This window comes from Rutidosis leptorrhynchoides, chromosome 7, assembly GCF_046630445.1.
Source record: "Rutidosis leptorrhynchoides isolate AG116_Rl617_1_P2 chromosome 7, CSIRO_AGI_Rlap_v1, whole genome shotgun sequence".
NCBI classification, from domain to species: Eukaryota; Viridiplantae; Streptophyta; class Magnoliopsida; order Asterales; family Asteraceae; genus Rutidosis; species Rutidosis leptorrhynchoides.
In genome coordinates, this window is record NC_092339.1 from 104,745,659 (window position 1) to 104,754,624 (window position 8,966).

The following is an 8,966-nucleotide window of genomic DNA, read 5'->3' on the forward strand; positions in this document are numbered from 1 at the left end:
TGGTTAAACTCAAAGTGGAAGTATGTTTTCTAAAATGGTCATCTAGACGTCGTTCTTTCGACTGAAATGACTACCTTTACAAAAACGACTTGTAACTTATTTTTCCGACTATAAACCTATACTTTTTCTGTTTAGATTCATAAAATAGAGTTCAATATGAAACCATAGCAATTTGATTCACTCAAAACGGATTTAAAATGAAGAAGTTATGGGTAAAACAAGATTGGATAATTTTTCTCATTTTAGCTACGTGAAAATTGGTAACAAATCTATTCCAACCATAACTTAATCAACTTGTATTGTATATTATGTAATCTTGAGATACCATAGACACGTATACAATGTTTCGACCTATTATGTCGACACATCTATATATATTTCGGAACAACCATAGACACTCTATATGTGAATGTTGGAGTTAGCTATACAGGGTTGAGGTTGATTCCAAAATATATATAGTTTGAGTTGTGATCAATACTGAGATACGTATACACTGGGTCGTGGATTGATTCAAGATAATATTTATCGATTTATTTCTGTACATCTAACTGTGGACAACTAGTTGTAGGTTACTGACGAGGACAGCTGACTTAATAAACTTAAAACATCAAAATATATTAAAAGTGTTGTAAATATATTTTGAACATACTTTAATATATATGTATATATTGTTATAGGTTCGTGAATCAACCAGTGGCCAAGTCTTACTTCCCGACGAAGTAAAAATCTGTGAAAGTGAGTTATAGTCCCACTTTTAAAATCTAATATTTTGGGATGAGAATACATGCAGGTTTTATAAATGATTTACATAATAGACACAAGTACGTGAAACTACATTCTATGGTTGAATTATCGAAATCGAATATGCCCCTTTTTATTAAGTCTGGTAATCTAAGAATTAGGGAACAGACACCCTAATTGACGCGAATCCTAAAGATAGATCTATTGGGCCTAACAAACCCCATCCAAAGTACCGGTTACTTCGAAATTTATATCATATCCGAAGGGTGTCCCGGAATGATGGGGATATTCTTATATATGCATCTTGTTAATGTCGGTTACCAGGTGCTCACCATATGAATGATTTTTATCTCTATGTATGGGATGTGTATTGAAATATGAAATCTTGTGGTCTATTGTGACGATTTGATATATATAGGTTAAACCTATAACTCACCAACATTTTTGTTGACGTTTAAAGCATGTTTATTCTCAGGTGAATATTAAGAGCTTCCGCTGTTGCATACTAAAATAAGGACAAGATTTGGAGTCCATGTTTGTATGATATTGTGTAAAAACTGCATTCAAGAAACTGATTTCGATGTAACATATTTGTATTGTAAACCATTATGTAATGGTCGTGTGTAAACAGGATATTTTAGATTATCATTATTTGATAATCTACGTAAAGCTTTTTAAACCTTTATTTATGAAATAAAGGTTATGGTTTGTTTTAAAAATGATTGCAGTCTTCGAAAAATGTCTCATATAGAGGTCAAAACCTCGCAACGAAATCAATTAATATGGAACGTTTTTAATCAATAAGAACGGGACATTTCAGTTGGTATCCGAGCGTTGGTCTTAGAGAACCAGAATTTTGCATTAGTATGTCTTATCAAGTTTGTTAGGATGCATTAGTGAGTCTGGACTTCGACCGTGTTTACTTGAAAAATGATTGCTTAACAAATTTTGTTGGAAACTATAACATGTGAATATTATGTGATATATTAATCTCTTAACGCGTTTGATATTATGTGTTAGATGTCTACCTCTAGAACAAGTCCCATTGACTCACCTAATAATAATGAAGAGTCAAATGTAAATTGGAATGATTCGTGGACTGATTCACAAGTTCCCGAAGAGGAACCGGAAGAAGAGTCGGAACCAGAAGAAGAATCGGAACCGGAAGAAGAATCGGAACCGGATGAAGAAATAGAACCGGTGGAGGAAATAATAAAACGGTCAAGTAAAAGAAAATCCTCAACCAACCGACCAAGGTTAATTATGGTCAATGGTGTTTCCGCTAAGGAAGAAAAATATTGGGAGGATTACCAATTCTCCGATGAATCGGATTCTGACGAGAATTCCGATGATGTTATAGAAATTACCCCAACTGAATTTAAAAAGGCAAAAGAAAATAATAAGGGAAAGGGCATAAAAATAGAGAAATCTAATTCCAACCCCGATGAACTTTATATGTATCGTCAACCCCCGAAGTCCTTAAGTTGTAACAATGACCTGGGAACCTCTAAACCACCAGGTTTTTCTAAACCAATGTGGAAAACGACGGCTCGTATTAGGGGAACATCATATATCCCTAGAAACTTGGCAAAACGAACCAAAACCGAAGAAGAAGAAGAAACAAGCGAGTTGGAATAAGATAGTTGTATTCGTGTGGTGTAATATATGTAATATAGTGTGCTTATGCTTTATGATATATGTAAAAATTGCTTGTATTAATAAGTATTTTTTTTATGAATCTAACTCTTGTCTATTTTACAGTATAAAAACACAAAATGGATAGACAACCCAATATTTTAAGAGACCTACCCGGAGACATGATTGATGAAATCTTGTCTAGAGTCGGTCAGAATTCTTCGGCACAACTATTTAAGGCGAGATCAGTTTGTAAGACATTCGAAGAACGTTCCAAGAATGCCTTGGTTTATAAAAGTCTTTCGTTCGAAAGATGGGGGATATCACATTGGGAAATCCATAAGTTACGATGTGTTTACTTTGACGCATATATTGCGGGGAACCCAAATGCTATTTTACGCAATGGGTTAAGAAATTATTTTGACTCAATATATCCGAATATTGGACTTCGTGATTTAGAAAAAGCGGCTAACATGCAACATAAAGAAGCATGTTATGCTTACGGATTAGTAATGTTCGCTTCTCACCAAAGTGAGAACAAGAACATCGGCCTATAACTATTAAACAAAACGTTCCCACAATTGACGGAGTCGGTAATTGGGGTAATAAATGAGGTTTTTAGATTGTTACGGGACTGTTGGACATTACGTAACCCTCATCCCTTTGACGACGTTACAACACGCTGTCTTATCAACGGCCATAATGGTTATGTTCCACAAGACCAAGGATGGGAAGTAGTCCTAGTAAAACCAGAATGCATGACTTGTTTCTGGACGTATGAATTACGTGTCTTTATTGCCTTTACTGAACGACTTGTGTACTAGCTAGAATTATCTTCACAACTATCTTGTATCAAAGTTATTGTGTGCTATATTTCATGCTTTATGTAAAATAAGCGGTATTGTAAGTTTGTAAAATATTGTATAAAAGTTTGAACGCGAAATATTATTATAATCAATTGTTCATATAGAATTGTAGTAGTTGAATTCTATATTAGCTACTAAGTATGAACTTAACGGGTAGGTACTAACCGAATTTAAACTTATAAAACGCTAATATGAAGAAAAAGCTTTTATAAATGAGTTCATATTATGCTACGAAATACTATTAACTACTCTTAATATTCTGTATGATTAACTTGTTCCATTTGACTATTTTGAAGGAAATGGCACCGACTACTCGACACACCGTAAATATGAATGAAGAGGAATTCCGTACTTTTCTAGCTTCAAACATAGCCGCAGTACAGGCTGCGCTACATAACAACAATAACCTTGGATCTAGCAGTACAGGAAATCGTGTAGGATGCACCTACAAAGAATTCACTGCCTGCAAACCTTTGGAATTTGATGGAACCGAAGGAACGATCGGATTGAAACGGTGGACCGAGAAGGTCGAATCGGTGTTTGCCATAAGTAACTATACTGAAGATGACAAAGTAAAGTACGCTACGCATACCTTCACAGGTTCTGCGTTAACATGGTGGAATACCTATCTAGAGCAAGTGGGACAAGACGATGCGTACGCACTACCGTGGTCAGCATTCAAGCACTTGATGGACGAGAAGTACCGTCCCAGAACCGAGGTCAATAAGCTCAAGACAGAACTTAGAGGGTTACGAACCCAAGGATTTGATATTACCACATAAGAAAGACGATTCACAGAATTGTGCCTATTGTGTCCGGGAGCATTCGAAGATGAGGAAGAGAAGATCGACGCGTTTGTGAAACGATTACCGGAAAGAATCCAAGAAGATATAAGTTCACACGAGCCCGCCTCCATACAACAGGCATGTAGAATGGCTCACAAACTAGTGAACCAGATTGAAGAAAGAATTAAAGAACAGACTTCTGAAGAGGCCAATGTGAAGCAAGTCAAAAGAAAGTGGGAAGAAAACGGTGATAAGAATCACCAATACAACAACAACAGCAATTACAACTATAATCGCAACAATTATCCCAACAATCGCAACATCAATCGCAACTACAACAAACGGCCCAACAACAACAACAACAACAACAACAACAACAACAACAGCAGCAACTAAAATAATCATCCCAACAACAATAATAACCGCAACAACAACAACAATCAGAAGCAGCTATGCCAAAGGTGTGAAAAGTATCACTCGGGGTTCTGCACCAAATTTTGCAACAAGTGTAAAAGAAATGGTCATAGCGCGGCGAAGTGTGAGGTCTATGGACCAGGGGTTAATAGAACGAAAGGAACAAATGGTGTCGGAACGAGTAATGGCGGAGCAAGTAGTGTCAGAGCAAGTTATGCCAATGTAGTTTGTTATAAATGTGAAAAATCGGGCCACATTATTAGAAATTGCCCGAACCAGGAGAACACGAATGGACAAGGCCGCGGAAGAGTTTTCAATATTAATGCGGCAGAGGCACAGGAAGACCCGGAGCTTGTTACGGGTACGTTTCTTATTGACAATAAATCTGCTTACGTTTTATTTGATTCGGGTGCGGATAGAAGCTATATGAGTAGAGATTTTTGTGCTAAATTAAGTTGTCCATTGACGCCTTTGGATAGTAAATTTTTACTCGAATTAGCAAATGGTAAATTAATTTCAGCAGATAATATATGTCGGAATCGAGAAATTAAACTGGTTAGCGAAACATTTAAGATTGATTTGATACAAGTAGAGTTAGGGAGTTTTGATGTGATAATCGGTATGGACTGGTTGAAAGAAGTGAAAGCAGAGATCGTTTGTTACAAAAATGCAATTCGCATTATACGGGAAAAAGGAAAACCCTTAATGGTGTACGGAGAAAAGGGCAACACGAAGCTACATCTTATTAGTAATTTGAAGGCACAAAAACTAATAAGAAAAGGTTGCTATGCTGTTCTAGCACACGTCGAGAAAGTACAAACTGAAGAAAAGAGCATCAATGATGTTCCCGTCGCAAAAGAATTTTCCGATGTATTTCCGAAAGAATTACCGGGATTACCCCCACATCGATCCGTTGAATTTCAAATAGATCTTGTACCAGGAGCTGCACCAATAGCTCGTGCTCCTTACAGACTCGCACCCAGCGAGATGAAAGAACTGCAAAGCCAATTACAAGAACTTTTAGAGCATGGTTTCATTCGACCAAGCACATCACCGTGGGGAGCTCCTGTTTTGTTTGTCAAGAAGAAAGATGGTGCATTCAGGTTGTGTATCGACTACCGAGAGTTGAACAAACTTACCATCAAGAACCGCTACCCACTATCGAGAATTGACGACTTATTTGATCAACTACAAGGCTCGTCTGTTTATTCAAAGATTGACTTACGTTCCGGGTATCATCAAATGCAGGTGAAAGAAGATGATATTCCAAAGACTGCTTTCAGAACACGTTACGGTCATTACGAGTTTATGGTCATGCCATTTGGTTTAACTAATGCACCAGCTGTGTTCATGGACCTTATGAACCGAGTGTGTGGACCATACCTTGACAAGTTTGTCATTGTTTTCATTGATGACATACTTATTTACTCAAAGAATGACCAAGAACACGGTGAACATTTGAGAAAGGTGTTAGAAGTATTGAGGAAGGAAGAATTGTACGCTAAATTTTCAAAGTGTGCATTTTGGTTGGAAGAAGTTCAATTCCTCGGTCACATAGTGAACAAAAAAGGTATTAAGGTGGATCCGGCAAAGATAGAAACTGTTGAAAAGTGGGAAACCCCGAAAACTCCGAAACACATACGCCAGTTTTTAGGACTAGCTGGTTACTACAGAAGGTTCATCTAAGACTTTTCCAGAATAGCAAAACCCTTGACTGCATTAACGCATAAAGGGAAGAAATTTGAATGGAAGGATGAACAAGAGAAAGCGTTTCAGTTATTGAAGAAAAAGCTAACTACGGCACCTATATTGTCATTGCCTGAAGAGAATGATGATTTTGTGATTTATTGTGACACATCAAAGCAAGGTCTCGGTTGTGTATTAATGCAATGAACGAAGGTGATTGCTTATGCGTCTAGACAATTGAAGATTCACGAGCAAAATTATACGACGCATGATTTGGAATTAGGCGCGGTTGTTTTTGCATTAAAGACTTGGAGGCACTACTTATATGGGGTCAAAAGTATTATATATACCGACCACAAAAGTCTTCAACACATATTTAATCAGAAACAACTTAATATGAGGCAGCGTAGGTGGATTGAATTGTTGAATGATTACGACTTTGAGATTCGTTACCACCCGGGGAAGGCAAATGTGGTAGCCGATGCCTTGAGCAGGAAGGACAGAGAACCCATTCGAGTAAAATCTATGAATATAATGATTCATAATAACCTTACTACTCAAATAAAGAAGGCGCAACAAGGAGTTTTAAAAGAAGGAAATTTAAAGGATGAAATACCCAAAGGATCGGAGCAGCATCTTAATATTCGGGAAGACGGAACCCGGTATAGGGCTGAAAGGATTTGGGTATCAAAATTTGGAGATATGAGAGAAATGGTACTTAGAGAATCTCATAAAACCAGATACTCAATACATCCTGGAACGGGGAAGATGTACAAGGATCTCAAGAAACATTTTTGGTGGCCGGGTATGAAAGCCGATGTTGCTAAATACGTAGGAGAATGTTTGACGTGTTCTAAGGTCAAAGCTGAGCATCAGAAACCATCAGGTCTACTTCAACAACCCGAAATCCCAGAATGGAAATGGGAAAACATTACCATGGATTTCATCACTAAATTGCCAAGGACTGCAGGTGGTTTTGATACTATTTGGGTAATAGTTGATCGTCTCACCAAATCAGCACCCTTCCTGCCAATAAGAGAAGATGACAAGATGGAGAAGTTAGAACGACTGTATTTGAAGGAAGTCGTCTCCAGACATGGAATACCAATCTCTATTATCTCTGATAGGGATGGCAGATTTATTTCAAGATTCTGGCAGACATTACAGCAAGCATTAGGAACTCGTCTAGACATGAGTACTGCCTATCATCCACAAACTGATGGGCAGAGCGAAAGGACGATACAAATGCTTGAAGACATGCTACGAGCATGTGTTATTGATTTCGGAAAAAGTTGGGATCGACATCTACCGTTAGCAGAATTTTCCTACAACAACAGCTACCATTCAAGCATTGAGATGGCGCCGTTTGAAGCACTTTATGGTAGAAAGTGCAGGTCTCCGATTTTTTGGAGTGAAGTGGGGGATAGACAGATTACGGGTCCGGAGATTATACAAGAAACTACCGAGAAGATCATCCAAATTCAACAAAGGTTGAAAACCGCCCAAAGTCGACAAAAGAGCTACGCTGACATTAAAAGAAAAGATATAGAATTTGAAATTGGAGAGATGGTCATGCTTAAAGTTGCACCTTGGAAAGGCGTTGTTCGATTTGATCGTGTCGGACCAGTAGCTTACCGACTTGAGTTACCTCAACAACTCGCGGCTGTACATAACACTTTCCACGTCTCGAATTTGAAGAAATGTTTTGCTAAAGATGTGACGACTCGGAAATTTCCGACTAAATTTAAACTTTATCTTTATATTATTCTGACACGATAAACAATGTTTGTTAAGTTAAATCTCAAGGATTTTAAACTATGTTTATACATTCATTTAAACCTCGACCAAATTCCAATGATTCACGAACCATTAAATGAACATATATGAATATGTATGTATATGTGTATATGTTATAAATAGAAAATATCAACAAAGTATTTAAACGTATAATGCTTTATATGAATGTATTTGTTTCAATATGATTATCGACGAAATTAAAAAATATATATATTAAATGATTGAATTATTAGAAACATTGAATTATGATTACAAGTCTCTGTTGAGAGGTCCACTATGATTTGAGAAAATCTATTCCTCTTAACGATATTCGGAATAATTTGTAAAGCTATTTATAAATTAAAATAAAAAGTGTCATTTACGAAAGTTAGACAAAAGCTAGTGGAGAATTGGTTTTCATAATATTCTATTAATCTATTTTCAAACGTACAAAAAACGTTTTCAGTTTAAAAAGAACTTTATTATTAAAATGTATATAACTTTTATAAATATCTAGAATCACTTTTGACAACTCATTACTTAACCAATATAATAAATATTAAGATATTTATATTTTATTTCATTAAATATATATAATGATTTAAATTAATATTATATATATTTATACGCGTATTATACATACATAGTTTTTATACTTTTACTATACTTTAACTTTACCTTTACTTACTTTTACTTTACTTTAACTTTAATAATTCACTTTAATAATTCATACTTTAATAATTCACTTTAATAATTCATACTTTAATAATTCACTTTAATAATTCATACTTTAATAATTCATACTTTAATAATTCACTTTAATAATTCATACTTTAATAATTCACTTTAATAATTCATACTTTAATAATTCACTTTAATAATTCATACTTTAATAATTCACTTTAATAATTCAAAAATCTATTATAAATAGAATTCAATAGGTTTCATTATTTCATAGAAACTTGAAAATATATTTCTCTAAACTCTCTCAATCGATTTACATATATATATATATATATATATATATATATATATATATATATATATATATATATATATATAT